The sequence below is a fragment of the Protopterus annectens genome, chromosome 6.part0 (assembly GCF_019279795.1).
Source record: "Protopterus annectens isolate FY-2018-M chromosome 6.part0, PAN1.0, whole genome shotgun sequence".
Lineage (NCBI taxonomy): Eukaryota > Metazoa > Chordata > Ceratodontiformes > Protopteridae > Protopterus > Protopterus annectens.
Genome location: NC_056737.1, coordinates 269931968 through 269950983, shown reverse-complemented (window position 1 = coordinate 269950983; position 19016 = coordinate 269931968). Strand labels below are relative to the sequence as shown.

The 19016-nt window shown below is 38.9% G+C and overlaps 1 protein-coding gene across 1 annotated transcript in view; it reads left to right on the top strand.

Moving 5' to 3' along the window:
- The window catches only part of LOC122804259 (transmembrane protein 87A-like), a gene marked incomplete in the record, with an annotated part of 1166529 nt that overhangs the window by 759385 nt on the left and 388128 nt on the right, over positions 1-19016 (top strand).

Sequence of the window (19016 nt, the reverse complement as noted above, 5' to 3'; positions counted from 1 at the left end):
GTATAGTTGGTCCAAAGCAAAACAGTCTAAGAAACTTATCTCTGTGGAAGTTTTTCAGTTCCTGTATGTTTGAAAGAAATGTTAAAAAAATAAATAAATAAAAAATGTCGTCTTTATGTTCTTGAAAAATACACTGATTGTATTTCTTCTGGCTGTTTCAAAGTATATCAGATGATAACTGGATGCATATGGAATATTGTTAACAGCTTCCTAAACAGTTCTCTAAAAATCAGGCTTCCTGTTCTGCTTTTTAAATATACGTCAAGATAGTTGTTAGTCTTGTCACCTGTACCAGAAAATTTTAAACCTGAACTGTTTAGTCATCCAGTTATCAAAATTCTGGTTTCTCAACTTGACAAAATAAAATCACCAATGAGACATACATAAGAGCTATGTTTTATAAATAAAATGTTAACAAAACAGTGTAAGAAACTTCTCTGTGTGGAAGATTTTCAGTCCATATATTTCTAGTTAATAACTCTATATTAATCAGATTATTAATATATATATATATTAATCAGATTGATTAATATACAATGGTTAACTAGAAATATATGGATTGAAAATATTCCACACAGAGAAGTTTCTTACACTGTTTTGTTTTTAGGCCCACTACACTTTAGTGGGTTGTTTTGAGACTTCGGGGATACCGCAGAGATTACTTGATAAATAAAATGTTAAACACATTTTTTTTTCAAAATAACCTCTGAATATATTAGCATATATGGGGGACAAATTGAGATATATATATATATATATATATATATATATATATATATATATATGTAGTAAATACAAGTGTAAAGGTTGTTCTCCTCTGTTGTACTCTAGTAAAAGTATGTCACTAATTTAATAGACAGTGGTAGAAGGAGTTGGTCTACCAGGAGAGGAAAGCAATATTTTTTTATGAATTTAGATGAGAAAATAAAAAAATAGATTTTGATGGTTTTCAGTATACAGTTCAGTATAAATTTTTGAATTTGCTTTATTAAAAAAACAGAGCTTATACCCTTGTATAACAACTCTGTAAGATGTTCTTCGTGTTTCACTGTTGCAGTCCTCACATTTGGGTTATCCCTGCCAGGGTAGCCCTCCGCCGGCCGGAATACCAGAGACGTAGTATTTCTGGTCGGTTGCTGTCGCTTAAGGACTGACATCAGGTCGTTGGGAGTATAAAGTAAGGCAGCCAATGCCATTACATCAGTCTTTCTTGCCGTGGAGCCCAAAGCAGATGCAGTTCGCACGAGTGCTGGTCGTCCATTACCTGAATTTTCATCTACCGAGTTGGTCTTCTAAAGCTAAGTATCCCATTGGAGATGCTTTTACTTGCACTAACCGATGTCAGAAAAAGTTAATAATTGTCTCGCCTGTGGAAAGCAAATACCACACCGAGACTGTCAGTCTTACTGCACCACTTGTTCAGGCGCAGACCGTGACGTCACCCGTTGTCACTTCTGTACTTTGTTCAATGCCAGAACTATCCGTCGTCTGGCCCTTATTTTAGCCAGATATTTTTGTTTTTAGTCCTCTAATTCAATAATAATTCAATAAGCCATTCAACAGCAGATCTTCCAAAAAAACGCAAATATAAAGACAGAGACAGACCGTACAGGTCCAAACCTACTGACGACACTTCCATTAAGCTTGTCGTCAGTCCTCTGGTACTCAGTGAGGTGCTTTCACAGCCCCTGATGCCTGCTTCAGTTGATTTGCAGGCCACAAAACTCTTCTTCAACTAAGGATCCTGCGGTTGTCTCTGCCTTGGATGGGTCCAGAGCCGCTGAGCAGGCACAGTCTTTCGAGGAAGTCCATCGCACTACCAAATCTCAACACAAACCAACATCATCTTTCGTGACTACAGTTCGTTCAGAAATGACCGAGTTTCTTTGGCCCAGGGTAAGCACCACACCCAAGAAACCGATGACCCACTCTCAGGCACCTGCTTCCTTGCCTCAGTTTCAGGTGCTTAAAATGGTGCAAGACCTTATCATGCTGATCAGGGGAAGCCAAGCTACCCCCCTCCAAAAGGAAAAGAGATTTGTCCCCTGTAGTTTTGTCTGAACAAGAGTCAGATGACTCTGATGCATCCGAGTATGAAGACATGCAACCCCTTTCCACTTATGAGGATTCTGATGCAGAGGGCTCCATTCCTTCAGCCTCTTCCCCAGAGGATTTTTTATTTGGGGAAACCCTGTATACTTTAAGGGAGCATTTCCAATGGGAGAGTCAGGACTACCCTCAGTCTAAAAAGAGACTCAGGGAATTTCCAGATCTTCCACAGAGCAGACCCTTGGCCTTACCCCCCAGTCCTGGATGTTGTGGAGGATGTTTTTCACAAATCCGTCTTGACTTATGATGCCCTGCCTCCTGCTCCCAGAAAACCAGACAGGTACTATAGAGTCCCTGACTCACACAGATATCTTTTTAAAAATCCAACAGCTGACCCTGAGGTCATTTCTCAAGAGTCAAAAAGGATTAAAGCAATCTCTGCTGAGAATCCCACTCGCTCAAACAGGGATTCCTGAACTTTGGACAGATGGGATAAAAAAGTATACACCTTACCTACTCTTGCTATCAGGGCACTAAATTGTCAGTTCCATATGCTGAAATTTCAGCAACATACATTGGATCTCCTTAAACAAAAAAAAAATCATCCTTTCCTGCTTGGGTAGATTCTAAAAAATTGCAAGACTTAATGCATTCTGCAAGTCAAGTAACTAAACACACTTTGCACTGTGGTTTTGACGCCCTAGAAGCTTCTTGCATGGCAGCAGTCACTGGATCTGTCATTGGAAGACAAGCATGGCTTAAGGAACAACCCCTGGCAGACTACATCAAATCCAAATTGTTGGATGCCCCCTTGCACAAAGATAATTTATTTGGCACTAAGCAGAAGAGGTCTTTAAAAATTTGGAAGAAAAAACAAAATCTATGCAGACAGTTAAGGATTTCTTACAGGTCCAGCCCCCTACGATCAGCAGGCATTGTCCTTTTAATATGAGATGAATCTAGCAAGTACGGCTGGTGCCCGGCAACCAAGCTTATATGACCAATTGAAAAAATAAAGCCAGCACCACGAATGGATCCAGTAAATATAGTTTTATTGCACTGAAACTAGACCGGTTTCAGCTATTAAGCTTTCCTCAGTAGTTACAATCACAGAATGAGAATACTCCTTATATACCCTTCAAGGAAGGAATGACATCACTTCCTGTCAAAAAAGAAGAACCATTAATAAAATGAAAAATAAATGGTTACAAAACATTCAGAGAAAATATAGTCTACCTTAAACTGTACCAAACTGTCATGAAACTAGTTGGGTAAAAAATAAAATATTACCTTAGTATAATGAAGAAGATTTAGGCTGTATGAAATAAAAATTTGATTAGCACAAAAGGTCTTTAACTCACATTATGTCATGAGATTCACTAAAAAATTATTATAGTAACAATAGATCATATTGGGGTTACAATGGGAAAACACATGTTTAAACCATCAACAATTAAGCTGAAATGAGATGTTAGAAAAATAAATGTTAGAAAAATAACTCACATTTTATCATTAAGCCCTGGTGAGAAAAGCCCACCAAGTTTAACTATCCATCTTTTCTCCTTTTTGTTTAGAATGTCATGCCATCCTGTTTTAAATGCCCGTTTTCCAATGATATTATCAATAATACAGAATGAAAATTTGGCAGTGGGATGCTTAATGGTGTGTCTGTATAGTGCATTTGTGATCCTGCAGTTTCTAATGTCACCCAAATGTTCTGATATCCTGATGCGAAATTGTCTGGATGTTTGACCAACATAAAAAGCCTGGCAGGTACAGGTGGCTAGATCAATAATCCAGTCCGAACTGCAATTTCCAAAAAATTTAATGTCATATAAATGACCAGTTTTTTTGCTTGTGAAACTTTTGGTTTTAAATATATAACCACAAAAACTGCAATGACCACAGGGGTATGTACCAACTAGTTTGTCCCCTGTTAATGTTCTCTGCGTACAAGAATTGTCCCCCATGCCACTCCTTTTGTAATAAGAAAAATGGGAACCTAGTGTTTTACCCTTCCTGTATGAAAAGTAGCATTGTTATCCTAAATATCCTTCCAAAAGGGGGTGAGATTTGAGTATATTCCAATGTGTATTAATGATATTAATGAGATTGTGACTGTTTCTACCATATGTAGTGACAAATCGGCATGTATCAAGATTATTAGGTCTAACTTGTTTATTGTAGACTAGCAATGAATCCCTGGGTTTGTTATTACTCCATTGTGCAGCAGAACTGATGGTATTCCAATGATATCCTCTGGCCAAAAATCTATTGGCTAAATCATCATGATGTATATTCAAATCCTGTTCCGATGAACATATTCTTTTTATTTTCAGAAACTGAGATTTCGGAATGTTCTTAATAATGTGTTTTGGATGGAGACTGTTGGCATGTAATAGGGTATTATATTGTGGAAATTTGCGATACACAGATGTTTTGAGTGTGTGGTCAGGTTGTCGTAAGTGGACATCTAAAAAATGAATGTCATTCAGATCATATTCCACAGTAAATTCGGTCCCCCACATATTTCCATTAAGATGTTCCATAAATTCTTGAAGGTAATCTGGACCACCTTTCCACACAAGCCAACAGTCATCCAAATATCTCCTCCAGATGTCAATTTCCAGTAAATACACATTATGCAATTCATCATAAATGATATGCTCTTTAATATAACCCATGTACAGATCTGCATAAATTGGTGCAAATGAGGCCCCCATGGCCGTGCCTTGTATTTGCCAGTAACAATCTTGCTGGAAATAAAATAAATTTTTAGTCAGAACGTGTTCCGCCATACATACAAGTAGTGTGTTCAATCCAGGGGGATAAATATTGGCCTTGTTCAGCCAAAAATCCAGAGCCATCAAACCTGCCCTATGTGGAATGCTAGTATATAATGATTTAACATCCAAAGTGCATAATAGCCAACCAGATTGAAGTTGTGATTCAGAGACAATTTGTAGGAATTCCGTGGTGTCTTGAATTCTAGCTCTGATACATGCTAACAGTGGTTTGAGTTTTTCAGTCAGGAACATGGATAAAGGTTCTGTCAGAGATCCAATGCCTGATACAATGGGTCTGCCAGGTGGTTTATTAATAGACTTATGAATTTTTGGAAGCAAATAAAGATATTGTTTTGCTGGATCCTTGACCATGAGATGTGTCTTAGTTTTTTCGGAAATTATACCAGCTTCTACTGCTTCTTGTAGAAAATCATTAATTTCTTGTTGGAAAGAGGGTGTGGGATCTGTACTCATTTTCATGTAGTGATGATGGTTGGACAATTGTCCATTTCCCTCATCTCGATAATAATCGGCGTCCATGACTACGACCGCACCCCCTTTGTCAGCAGAGAGTATAACTATAGCTTTGTTATTTTTGAGTCTGGTGAGGGCAAGTTGTTCCTTGTAAGATATATTATTTCTAATGTTGTCAGAACTGTTGGAATAGAAATGTAAATCTTTAATGACAGCCTGCTGAAACACAGCAACATGTTTATCCATGGGGGGATTGAATGTGGATTTGTGAAATCTAAAGTCTGTAGATCTTTGAGAGAGGTTAGAGTTATCCTGTTGTTTGAAAAATAGGTTAAGATTAATTTTTCTACAAAACTCTAAAATGTCAGATACATGTGAACTTTCATCAATAAAGAAACCAGGAATAAAACCCAGACCTTTATTAAGTAGAGAGTATTCATCAGATGACAGAGTGTACTTTGAAATGTTTAACACATTTATACCAGATTGAGCTATTTCACCACTGACTTGAAAAGTTCCTCTAGACTTTTGACCCCGATGCTTTCTCCCTCCCCTGTGTTTCCTGCCCCTAAAGGGCTAACCATGGTTCTACCTCTTTTAATATGTGGTGATTCACCAGTGCTGGTGGATTCATTGTCTGTTGTGGAGGACTCCTCACCAAGAGTATTGCTGGAAGATCCTGATTTTTTAAGAATTGATCTCGGTCTCTTTTTACGCACAAAAGTGAAATTTTTGGTGCCCTGGGTGAATCTCACACCCCTCTGAGATTCAAATTGTCTACCCCTGCTATAGTCTTCTTTATCTCTAGCAAATTTGTGGAGTTTTTTAGTTTTAAGATTATTCTCCAATATGGATAATTCCTTGGATAGTTTGTTCAGACAATTTTGAAATTGTGAATGATTTTCAAATTGTTTCAAATTATTACATGTTTTTTCAACATCCAAGGTATTGGCATTGACTGTCCTTTCATAAAAAGAAGCTAATATGTTAACCAGTGCCATAGCGGCTACTTGCTGTGCTACTTGCCAATCCCTGATCAAAAGGTCATCCGGTGCACCTACCAGTGGCTGAATCTTGGATCTCAATCCTCTTGGTGAAATATTTTGAGCTTGATATGCCTTAAAAAGCTTATGGTGCCAAATGTTGGTTCTTAAGGTTTTAATTTGTTTACCTAGCTGATTAAATTCAGAAACACAACCGTCAACTGGATCCGATATGGGTAAATCAGTGGTATTTGTGGAACCAGTACCAGTACCAATACCGAATACCTGTAGGTCATCCTTAGCACATAGGCTGGATAGTAGTTTCCCAAGATCCATGACTATAAGTTGTTAAACAGGAAATTCGCTAGGTAAAAAAGAGGATTCAAATCACAAGGAAAGAGAAAAGTGTCTGAACAAACTACCAAGTCATTAATAATAGTACTTGACGTATATCAAAAATGTGCTAAATGCAGTAGAGATTCACCCATTGGCACCAGAAATATTGTAAGGAATAAATGAGGTCTAATAATTAAAAAATCAGGAATACACACATAGTGAGATGCAAATGAAACATGTAAATGGTTTCAAAAACCGGGGTTGAATAATAATACTGAATCAGAAGATTCATAAAGAAAATAATAATAATACAGAGATCTCAAAATGTTTTAGACAAAAATTAACCCTGTTACATAGATAACTATATCTTTTTGGCCATCTTTTTGAATTATGTTGTTTCATATTTAAAGTGCTACATTTCAAGGAAGTTTACCATTTTCCTATATTTTCATATTAGTTATGTTCTGACTAATACTATATATAGGTGTATTTATGACTAGAGAGCTAAGTATTTTTATTTAACCTATAAATTAGTGTGCCTATATGCATGACGTATTATTACAAAAACCTCAGCCAGAACATGATATAATTTTTGAAGTAGGGTGTCATTTGGACACAGTTTACAACGATATCCTTATTGATATATTTTAAACACCATATGCATTTATATTGCTGTTTATATCAATATTGAATTCATTCTTTGATTTTTTATACAGTGAGGACAGTATATCATAGGTTCTGAGGCAAAATTCATGATATTGTACATTTTCTATCAACCTTAACAAGGGGTAACCATTTTGATATAGGGTTCATTTTTGTCTCAAACTTTTTGAGATCTCTGTATTATTATTTTCTTTATGAATCTTCTGATTCAGTATTATTATTCAACCCCGGTTTTTGAAACCATTTACATGTTTCATTTGCATCTCACTATGTGTATTCCTGATTTTCTAATTATTAGACCTCATTTATTCCTTACAATATTTCTAGTGCCAATGGGTGAATCTCTACTGCATTTAGCACATTTTTGATATACGTCAAGTACTATTATTAGTGACTTGGTAGTTTGTTCAGACACTTTTCTCTTTCCTTGTGATTTGAATCCTCTTTTTTACCTAGCGAATTTCCTGTTTAACAACTTATAGTCATGGATCTTGGGAAACTACTATCCAGCCTATGTGCTGATAAGGATGACCTACAGGTATTCGGTATTGGTACTGGTTCCTCGAATACCACTGATTTACCCATATCAGATCCAGTTGACGGTTGTGTTTCTGAATTTAATCAGCTAGGTAAACAAATTAAAACCTTAAGAACCAACATTTGGCACCATAAGCTTTTTAAGGCATATCAAGCTCAAAATATTTCACCAAGAGGATTGAGATCCAAGATTCAGCCACTGGTAGGTGCACCGGATGACCTTTTAATCAGGGATTGGCAAGTAGCACAGCAAGAAGTCGCTATGGCACTGGTTAACATATTAGCTTCTTTTTATGAAAGGACAGTCAATGCCAATACCTTGGATGTTGAAAAAACATGTAATAATTTGAAGCAATTTGAAAATCATTCACAATTTCAAAATTGTCTGAACAAACTATCCAAGGAATTATCCATATTGGAGAATAATCTTAAAACTAAAAAACTCCACAAATTTGCTAGAGATAAAGAAGACTATAGCAGGGGTAGACAATTTGAATCTCAGAGGGGTGTGAGATTCACCCAGGGCACCAAAAATTTCACTTTTGTGCATAAAAAGAGACCGAGATCAATTCTTAAAAAATCAGGATCTTCCAGCAATACTCTTGGTGAGGAGTCCTCCACAACAGACAATGAATCCACCAGCACTGGTGAATCACCACATATTAAAAGAGGTAGAACCATGGTTAGCCCTTTAGGGGCAGGAAACACAGGGGAGGGAGAAAGCATCGGGGTCAAAAGTCTAGAGGAACTTTTCAAGTCAATGGTGAAATAGCTCAATCTGGTATAAATGTGTTAAACATTTCAAAGTACACTCTGTCATCTGATTAATACGCTCTACTTAATAAAGGTCTGGGTTTTATTCCTGGTTTCTTTACTGATGAAAGTTCACATGTATCTGACATTTTAGAGTTTTGTAGAAAAATTAATCTTAACCTATTTTTCAAACAACAGGATAACTCTAACCTCTCTCAAAGATCTACAGACTTTAGATTTCACAAATCCACATTCAATCCCCCCATGGATAAACATGTTGCTGTGTTTCAGCAGGCTGTCATTAAAGATTTACATTTCTATTCCAACAGTTCTGACAACATTAGAAATAATATATCTTACAAGGAACAACTTGCCCTCACCAGACTCAAAAACAACAAAGATATAGTTATACTCTCTGCTGACAAAGGGGGTGCGGTCGTAGTCATGGACGCCGATTATTATCGGGATGAGGGAAATGGACAATTGTCCAACCATCATCACTACATGAAAATGAGTACAGATCCCACACCCTCTTTCCAACAAGAAATTAATGATTTTCTACAAGAAGCAGTAGGAGCTGGTATAATTTCCGAAAAAACTAAGACACATCTCATGGTCAAGGATCCAGCAAAACAATATCTTTATTTGCTTCCAAAAATTCATAAGTCTATTAATAAACCACCTGGCAGACCCATTGTATCGGGCATTGGATCTCTGACAGAACCTTTATCCATGTTCCTGACTGAAAAACTCAAACCACTGTTAGCATGTATCAGAGCTAGAATTCAAGACACCACGGAATTCCTACAAATTGTCTCTGAATCACAACTTCAATCTGGTTGGCTATTATGCACTTTGGATGTTAAATCATTATATACTAGCATTCCACATTGGGCAGGTTTGATGGCTCTGGATTTTTGGCTGAACAAGGCCAATATTTATCCCCCTGGATTGAACACACTACTTGTATGTATGGCGGAACACGTTCTGACTAAAAATTTATTTTATTTCCAGCAAGATTGTTACTGGCAAATACAAGGCACGGCCATGGGGGCCTCATTTGCACCAATTTATGCAGATCTGTACATGGGTTATATTGAAGAGCATATCATTTATGATGAATTGCATAATGTGTATTTACCGGAAATTGACATCTGGAGGAGATATTTGGATGACTGTTGGCTTGTGTGGAAAGGTGGTCCAGATTACCTTCAAGAATTCATGGAACATCTTAATGGAAATATGTGGGGGACCGAATTTACTGTGGAATATGATCTGAATGACTTTCATTTTTTAGATGACCACTTACAACGACAACCTGACCACACACTCAAAACATCTGTGTATCGCAAATTTCCACAATATAATTACCCTATTACATGCCAACAGTCTCCATCCAAAACACATTATTAAGAACATTCCGAAATCTCAGTTTCTGAGAATAAAAAGAATATGTTCATCGGAACAGGATTTGAATATACATCATGATGATTTAGCCAATAGATTTTTGGCCAGAGGATATCATTGGAATACGATCAGTTCTGCTGCACAATGGAGTAATAACAAACCCAGGGATTCATTGCTAGTCTACAATAAACAAGTTAGACCTAATAATCTTGATACATGCAGATTTGTCACTACATATGGTAGAAACCGTCACAATCTCATTAATATCATTAATACACATTGGAATATACTCAAATCTCACCCCCTTTTGGAAGGATATTTAGGAGAATGATGCTACTTTTCATACAGGAAGGGTAAAACACTAGGTTCCCATTTTTCTTATTACAAAAGGAGTGGCATGGGGGACAATTCTTGTACGCAGAGAACATTAACAGGGGACAAACTAGTTGGTACATACCCCTGTGGTCTTTGCAGTTTTTGTGGTTATATATTTAAAACCAAAAGTTTCACAAGCAGAAATACTGGTCATTTATATGACATTAAATTTTTTGGAAATTGCAGTTTGGACTGGATTATTTATCTAGCCACCTGTACCTGCCAGGCTTTTTATGTTGGTCAAACATCCAGACAATTTCGCATCAGGATATCAGAACATTTGGGTGACATTAGAAACTGCAGGATCACAAATGCACTATACAGACACACCATTAAGCATCCCACTGCCAAATTTTCATTCTGTATTATTGATAATATCATTGGAAAATGGGCATTTAAAACAGGATGGCATGACATTCTAAACAAAAAGGAGAAAAGATGGATAGTTAAACTTGGTGGGCTTTTCTCACCAGGGCTTAATGATAAAATGTGAGTTATTTTTCTAACATTTATTTTTCTAACATCTCATTTCAGCTTAATTGTTGATGGTTTAAACATGTGTTTTCCCATTGTAACCCCAATATGATCTATTGTTACTATAATAATTTTTTAGTGAATCTCATGACATAATGTGAGTTAGACCTTTTGTGCTAATCAAATTTTTATTTCATACAGCCTAAATCTTCTTCATTATACTAAGGCTATATTTTATTTTTTACCCAACTAGTTTCATGACAGTTTGGTACAGTTTAAGGTAGACTATATTTTCTCTGAATGTTTTGTAACCATTTATTTTTCATTTTATTAATGGTTCTTCTTTTTTGACAGGAAGTGATGTCATTCCTTCCTTGAAGGGTATATAAGGAGTATTTTCATTCTGTGATTGTAACTACTGAGGAAAGCTTAATAGCTGAAACCGGTCTAGTTTTAGTGCAATAAAACTATATTTACTGGATCCATTCGTGGTGCTGGCTTTATTTTTTCAATTGTCCTTTATGCTCCGAGTAAACCGGCCCAGCTTAGACCCTGTGGAAACAGACCCCCCCCCCCCCCCAAGACAGCAGCTCCAGGGAATGTAGACTACCTCCACTTCAAAACCAGCGAGTTCTAAGCCATCCCCTTATGGTAAGAACTCCATCCCCCGCCCACCTTCACTTATCCCTAGGAGGAAAACTCTGCCTTCACTCAAGCACCTGGGCCACCATTATCCAGGACCAGTGGGTTCTGAACATTGTGTCTCAGGGATACTGATTTTCCTTCCCTTCCACACCCTCCCAACCCCAACAAGGTTCTCAGATCTACCACCAAATCAGTGGGCAGAAGATCAAAAGCAAATCCTTTCCCTACTCTCTATGAGGACAGTAGAGCACGTTCCTGCAGAAAAGATAGGCCAAGACTTCTACTCCAGACTTTTTCTGGTGCACAGAAAAGTGGGCACCTGGCGCCCCATCCTCGATCTATCCATTCTAAACACCTTCATGGTGATCCCAAAATTCAAAATGCTCACCCTCCAGCAGATGCTGCCCATGCTTTCCAAGGATGCTTGACTGGCCACCCTAGATCTAAAAGAGGCCTACCTCCACATTCCCATCAGAGAATCATGCAGGAAATATGTCCACTTCAGGGCAGGATCTCAACACTTTCAGTTCTCTACGCTTCCCTTTGGCTTATCTACTGCTCCCAGAGTTTTCACAAAATGTCTGGCTCCGGCCATTGCCTTTTGCAGACAAAAAAATATTCAAATGTGTACCCATACTTAGACGACTGCCTTATTCAGGCAGACAGCCAGGAAAAGCTGTTCAAGCACCTGGCCTCTGTAAAGACCCTGCTAACCTCCCTGGGGTACACAGTCAATGAAAAGAAATCCAAACAGGTGCCCACCCAAAGGGTAATCTTCCTGGGAGCAAGTCTGGACACAGCATCCCAGATGGCATACCTTACACCACAGAAACAAATTTTCCTGATAGCCTGCTTCTCTCAGCTAGCCACCAGGCCCAAGCTATCTGCAAGGAAGATCCTGCAAGCTCTGGGTTTCATGGCATCGTGCATTCTGCTCATTCCATATGCCAGACTGCATATAAGGAAACTTCAGTGGTATGTAAAGAGCCTTTGGTGTCAACACTCTCAAAACTTGGAAACTCTTCTGCCTATAATTCCTTGCCTCAGAAAGGATTTTCTTTGGCCAAAAGCATGCTCCCACAACAAGAGACTGCCCTTCTCCCCACCCCCGCCACCCAGACCCTCACCACAGATGCATCAGACTACACTTGGGGTACACACCTGGACGGCAGGTGCATACAGGGCTATTGGAGCCCACAGCAAATTCCTCTGCACATCAATCAAAAAGGGATGATGGCTTGTGCAGCATGCCTTGATAGCTTTCAAGCCCCTTCTTTCTCCAGAGGTTCTCTTGATCAAAACAGACAAGACCACTGTGATGTGGCACATCAACAAGCAGGGAGGGACTTACTCCTACTCTCTATGCAGGCTGGCCATGACCCTTTGTCGCACAGCCTCTTCCATGCAGCTACACCTATTAGCACAATTCCTACCAGGCTCTCTCAACTGTCTGGCAGACCAATTAAGCAGAAATCTTCTGGACCCATATGAGTGGCAACTCAACAGAAGTACCTTTACCCTAATAACTCAGAAATGGGGCACCCCGAAGGTTGACCTCTTTGCCTTCCACACCAACCATCAGCTCAGCAAATTCTTCACCAGGGAGCATCACTGCGTGGCTTGGAAAATGGATGCCCTGTCCTTGCCCTGGGTCAATCTATTGGTCCATGCCTTTCCTCCCCTACCTCTCATCCCCAGGGTACTGCTCAAAATAAGGGAGGAAAAACCAAGGACTATTCTCATAGCTCCAGACTGGCCCCCCAACAACACTGGTATCCCTTGCTACGCAGCCTGTCCTCGCTGCCTCTTTGGCATCTTCCTCAGATTCCAAACCTCCTGACACAGAGGGAAGGGGAATTCATGCATCCCCTGTTGCAGGCATTCAGTTTCGCTTATTCTCTAACCCCTAACCAATCTGCCATCCTCAGTAAACATGTTCTGGATGTTATCTGGGAGGCCAGATGCTCTAGCACCAGAAACTGTTCTGCAGATAAATGGAAAAGGTTCTGCACCTGGATCCAGGCTGAGAGCGCCAGTATGACACAGCCGTCCATCCCTCTCATCCTGGATTACTTAGCTGACCTACTACACAGTGGCCTCTCTTTCTCCTCTATAAAAATTCATGCCTCTGCTATTTCTGCTCATTTTCCCACTGAGCAGCCCCTTTTCTCACACCCTTTGGTCAAACAATTCCTAAGATGGGCTAGCAACTTGATGCCCTCCCAGAAGGGCACCAACACTAGCTTGGGACCTTAAGTTTGTATTGGAAATGCTCACCCTGCCCCCTTTTGAACAAGCTTCTTTTGCAGAGCTAAAATTTCTCTCCTGGAAGACAGCCTTCCTTCTGGACATCACTTCAGCCAGAAGAGTCTCTGAGCTGCAAGCCGTCATGGCTGTGGAATCTTTCATCATTTTCCATGCAGAGAGGGTATCCCTCAGAACTAACCCATCCTTCATGCCCAAGGTGGTGTCCAGTGTGGCTCTCAACCAATCCATTAATTTGCCCACCTTCTTTCCTAATCCCCAGAACAAGGGGGAAAGGATTTTTCACTCTCTAGGTGTGCACAGACAGCTCAGATTCTATGTGGACAGGACTAAATCCATCAGAAAGTCTGAACAATTGCTGGTTAGCTTTGCCACAGAAGCAGAAGGCAAAGCTATCTCCAAGCAAATAATTTCCAAATGGATAGCACACTGCATCCATTTCTGCTACAGACAACATGGAAAGCCTCCTCCGAAGGGGGTCAGGGCACACTCCACCAGGGCCGCCTCCACATCTGCAGCTTTCCTCAGAGAAGTCCCCACCAGGGACATCCTGGAGGCTGCCACCTGGATGTCTGTTCACACAAGCATTACCACCTGCCTCTCTCCTCCAAATCCAGGACAGGGTTTGCCTCTCAGTCATGCAGGACATCCTAGCCAGCCCCTAGTTTCCTTGACTGCCTCCACCCATTTCCTCAGCTTTGGGAATCTACCCAAATGTGATGACTACAACAGTGAAACACAAAGAACATAGTACGGTTGTGTACACTTACCATAAATGTAGATGTTCGAGTGTATTCACTGTTGTAGTCCTGGTTTCCCTCCCTCCATCCCCCTTATTCTCTTTCTCCTTTTATTACCATTTATTCCTGTTGTTCTCCTCTCCTTACAAGGGACATATTGATATTTATTTTCCACTGGTGGAGTTCTTCCACCAGAACCTGGCTTCCTATTTTGGGGGCTCCTGAAAGGTTAGGGGAAGAAAAACTGATGTAATGGTGTTGGCTGCCTTACTTTATACTCCTGACGACCTGACATCAGTCCTCAAGTAACAGCAACCGACGCAAAAATGCTAAGTCTCTGGTATTCGGGCCAGCCGAGGGCTACCCTGGCAGGGCTAACCCAAATGTGATGACTGCAACAGTGAATACACTCTAACATCTACATTTATGGTAAGTGTACACAACTGTACTTTCTTGATTGTTTGACAGCACGTTTCGTAGTTAATGTTTTATGTTGTGAAGCATTGTGTAACAGAGTATAATGTGTTAAGGTAATGCTGTTTGCTTACTAACCCCCAATTACTACCTTTATCAGCTACTCATAAAATGTAATTCCTGTTAAATGTTATAGCTGTTATAAAGCAAATTATTCCTGTTTACTCAAATTAAACCTTAGCTTACATTTCTTAAATTTCAAATGCTCCTGTTTTGGTTTAACAACATATCCACAAACAGAGAAGGTGTGAATCATTGGAAACATTTGCCACAAAGAATTACTTAAAATGCAGAAGTACTGATTACATACGATTATGCAATACCAACAATAAAGAAAAGCAAGAAAAACAGATATTGTAGTGAAAGAAAGGAGAATACAAGTAGCCTTAATCATAGAAATAATCATAGAAATAGCAACACCTCGCAGTTGTACCCTGGGATTCGAAGCAATTCTCTTCCCCCTATCTAATTGGCTGATTTGGGTTGGTCATTTATTAAAATGGAAATAATCTGCAGTTCAGAGACATGATAAAGCCACACAGTGAAGTACTTCATTAGCAGCTACTTGCCACACAGTGAAGTACTTCATTAGTAGCTACTTACCATGTGTCTGAATCAAAAACTACTCGGTCAGACATGACTGTGCTAGTTTTCTCCCTATCAGCTTGCATTTCACAGAAGCATAAACACCCCCAGCACATGCACACAGACACTTACAGCCACATACGTACATACCCATTCAGCTGCATTCATGCCCTCATAGACAGATATACAAATGCCCACACATCCATACACAGGTGCACACATATTCATTCGCAATTCCATTATAATTACCAGTAGTTATGGTATTAGCCGTGAATAGTCCAACAGTAGTGAATGGGTGAACACTGTCAAAAGATAGTTTACTTTTTCCTCCTGTAAAAATCAAAAAATGTTGGCTCAGCAGAGAGATTCTCATTTTAAAAAGTGGCAAGAGTTTAGAATATCCAAGCCTAATTTGGGGTACCCATGTATTTAGGATGAAATCCCCTTTTCAAAATAAGGGAAGATAATGTTTGCAGTAGATATATTACAATATTTTACTAACAAAAAACAGGATTTTTGCTTAATCAGAATTTTTAACAGTTCACTAATACCTAAATTTGATTTCTCTCTGCTGGCTGTTAATGTATGGAGCATTAGTAGTAATTTTTATTCACTGCAAAATTTACCTTATTCAAATAAGATTGATAATATTGTATATGAAACCTGGTTAAAAGAGCAATGATATATATATATATATATATATATATATATATATATATATATATATTTTTTTTTTTTTTCTGTAACAGACATTCTAACAGAAAAATTGATGAAGGTATTACAATGGGTATTAAAACTGAGACCTGTCATTACTGCATATTTGTTGGTAACACCGATATTATAGACTGTGCAATCATGACAGTAAAGATAATCCTGGAACAGATTGCACTTGTGGAGTGCGTAGGCCACCAAAGTAAAGTGCTGATGACCTAGTAAAGTCACGCATTTCTTTTATGAAACACAGAAAGGAGAAATTTTTAATAGTGGGGATATGAGCTTAGTGGCAGAGTGAAATTTTGATTTTACAGTATTAGGAAGGCAGTTATTTATGCTGTATGTACAAGCTCAGCACTGGTTGCAGATTGTAAACAAACCTCCTAGGAACCAGGACATACTAATATTTGCATCTGTGGAGATAAGATGTAGGAAACGGATTGATTGCCTGAACTGATTACAGTTTGTCTGCTGTACCTTGCATGCCAGTTCGTTCATTTGTCTGAGCTACAGCCAGTTGTGCATTTTGCAACAGTGAGGCACAGTGCACTCCATTTCTTGTAATTATTAATTGAATGTAGCCATTGTGGCCCCTTAACTGTCCTGTGAAAGGTATAGATATTTACTAACCCCTCATAAAGACACAAGCATCACCACATAGTTGTTGGTACACAAACCCACTTCATATCAGTATGCCATTGACAGAAGGAAAAGCTTTCTTATGCTAAGGTACTTCACAAGTCTCTCCCAGCCTATAAAGACCTCCAAGGCATAATCCAGTTACACACTGCCTTCAGCAGTTTAAAGAGACTCCATCAGTTGTACATATAATACCAGCCAATACGAGTACTGCAGGAAGTTGCACATCTAAGCTCTTAAATCCTGTGACTTAGCCATTGCAAATGAAAATGTCATAGGTGACTCCACACTGAGACATACAGACACAGCACTCGCCAGGCTGAGCAAGAAAAGGGTGATGGTTCAGCTGTCTCTCAGATGTCAAGATACACCAGGTTACCAATTCACTCAAGTTCCTTTATTCCAGCTACACGTGATAGTTTATGTTCAGGAGGATGCAATTCAGATGTAACCGTGACAGTCTCAGACTTTTTACAGTGAGTCACACAACAGCAAGGCCAAGTTACTGGAACCTGGGGCATAAATATACTAAATTTTAAACTGACTTTTCTTAGAATATTCCCTTTTCTCCGAAGTGTGGCTATCTTTTAGTTGGTATATACAAGTTTAAGGGTCTGGAGGTTCTTATACTTGCAAAAAAAAGTGTCTGACATTTGTGTTCTGCATTTTCAGCCATTTTCCCACCTACTTCTGGAGCTTACCCTTATGAGTCCTGGAATTACAGCAGGGTGCCATTTCAGGCATACATCCCTGGATAATACAGAAGGAGGCATTGTGGATCTGTAAGAGTATACATGTAAGTTAGATGTGAAACTAGTCTGGAACTTGGAAGGTTACAACTGTTATGTAATACTTGTTCTCTCTATATATATTCTGCCAAAAATCTCTAATATGTAAAGTATTATTTGAATTGCAAGCCAAACACCTATTTGCCTTTTTCACCGCTCTCACTTTTCCCTTCCAACAACTTAATTGGTCCAAGTTTTATTAGTGTCCTACAGTTACTTCCTGCTAGCTCTCTGCCAGATTTCTGTAAGGCACAGAGGTATGTTAAAGGCCTACTGTAGTTAAATATTTTTTAATTTAATATGATGTTAGCTGGGTGAACAAAATACTCAACAATGAAAACTAAGGGCAAAAAAGCAAGAGTAAATCCAGCATATGTACAGAAGTTTACCTAGTCATGCAACAGTCTGGGATGTGGAAGGAAAAAAAAAACTGTTTTCGTACAGGTACCGTGAGAGCATGCAAAATTCCCACACATAGACAGAGAAAGAATATTACATCACAGTAGACAGTGAACAGAAGTCAGTGATTTTGAAACATGGACCATGGAACTGTGCCTTCAGACTGTCATCTTACTGTTCCATGTACTAGTGGCTTCCTTAATTGCATGTTTTGTATGAATTTCTCTCTAGATCTGTGATGCTGTGTAGTAGAACTAGACTAGTAGCCGTACCTTTTTAAGGCATTACCGCTTCATTATTACTTTCAAATCTAAGGTGAGGTTTGTTTCTTCAGAGCTTATTGGACTTCTGACATGATTTATAGATGCCAAAAAAAGAGGAAAGATGACAAAGAACTAAGAATCCCCTGTCTTATCCCTGTGAGGCAGTTGGGTTACCTAGAAACTTTCTGCAACTCCATTTCTTTTTAGAATGAATTAAGTCGTCTAAACTCAATCTTCACCCCTGAGAATTTTTTTCTTTTTTGTTTTCCTGAGGTTTTAGTTTTATACATCCTTCTCAGTTAACACTTCTTTTCTTCACAGTCCACTATAGTCAAGAACTAAGTGGGGGAAGTCCATTCCTTCTTTTGTCATGAGAGCTGCAGTCAAAATATAGTGCATACCAAACATAAAGAAAGTCTGAAGTTCATCAGGGGATGCCCAAAATGCATAAGTGAGGACAGTTTTGATTTCAATCTGTGAATATCTAGAGTTAAGGTAAGTTTTCACTTGTTACATTTTCAGATGTAGGGCATGCGTAGGTATATTTACAACTAGTATTAATGTTGCAGATAAAAATATATCTGAAGTAGGAACTTCATTTGTCAGCAACCTTTGGGATACGGATCCGATCTCGGATCCGAGCCGGCAACTTCTATCACAGCATAGA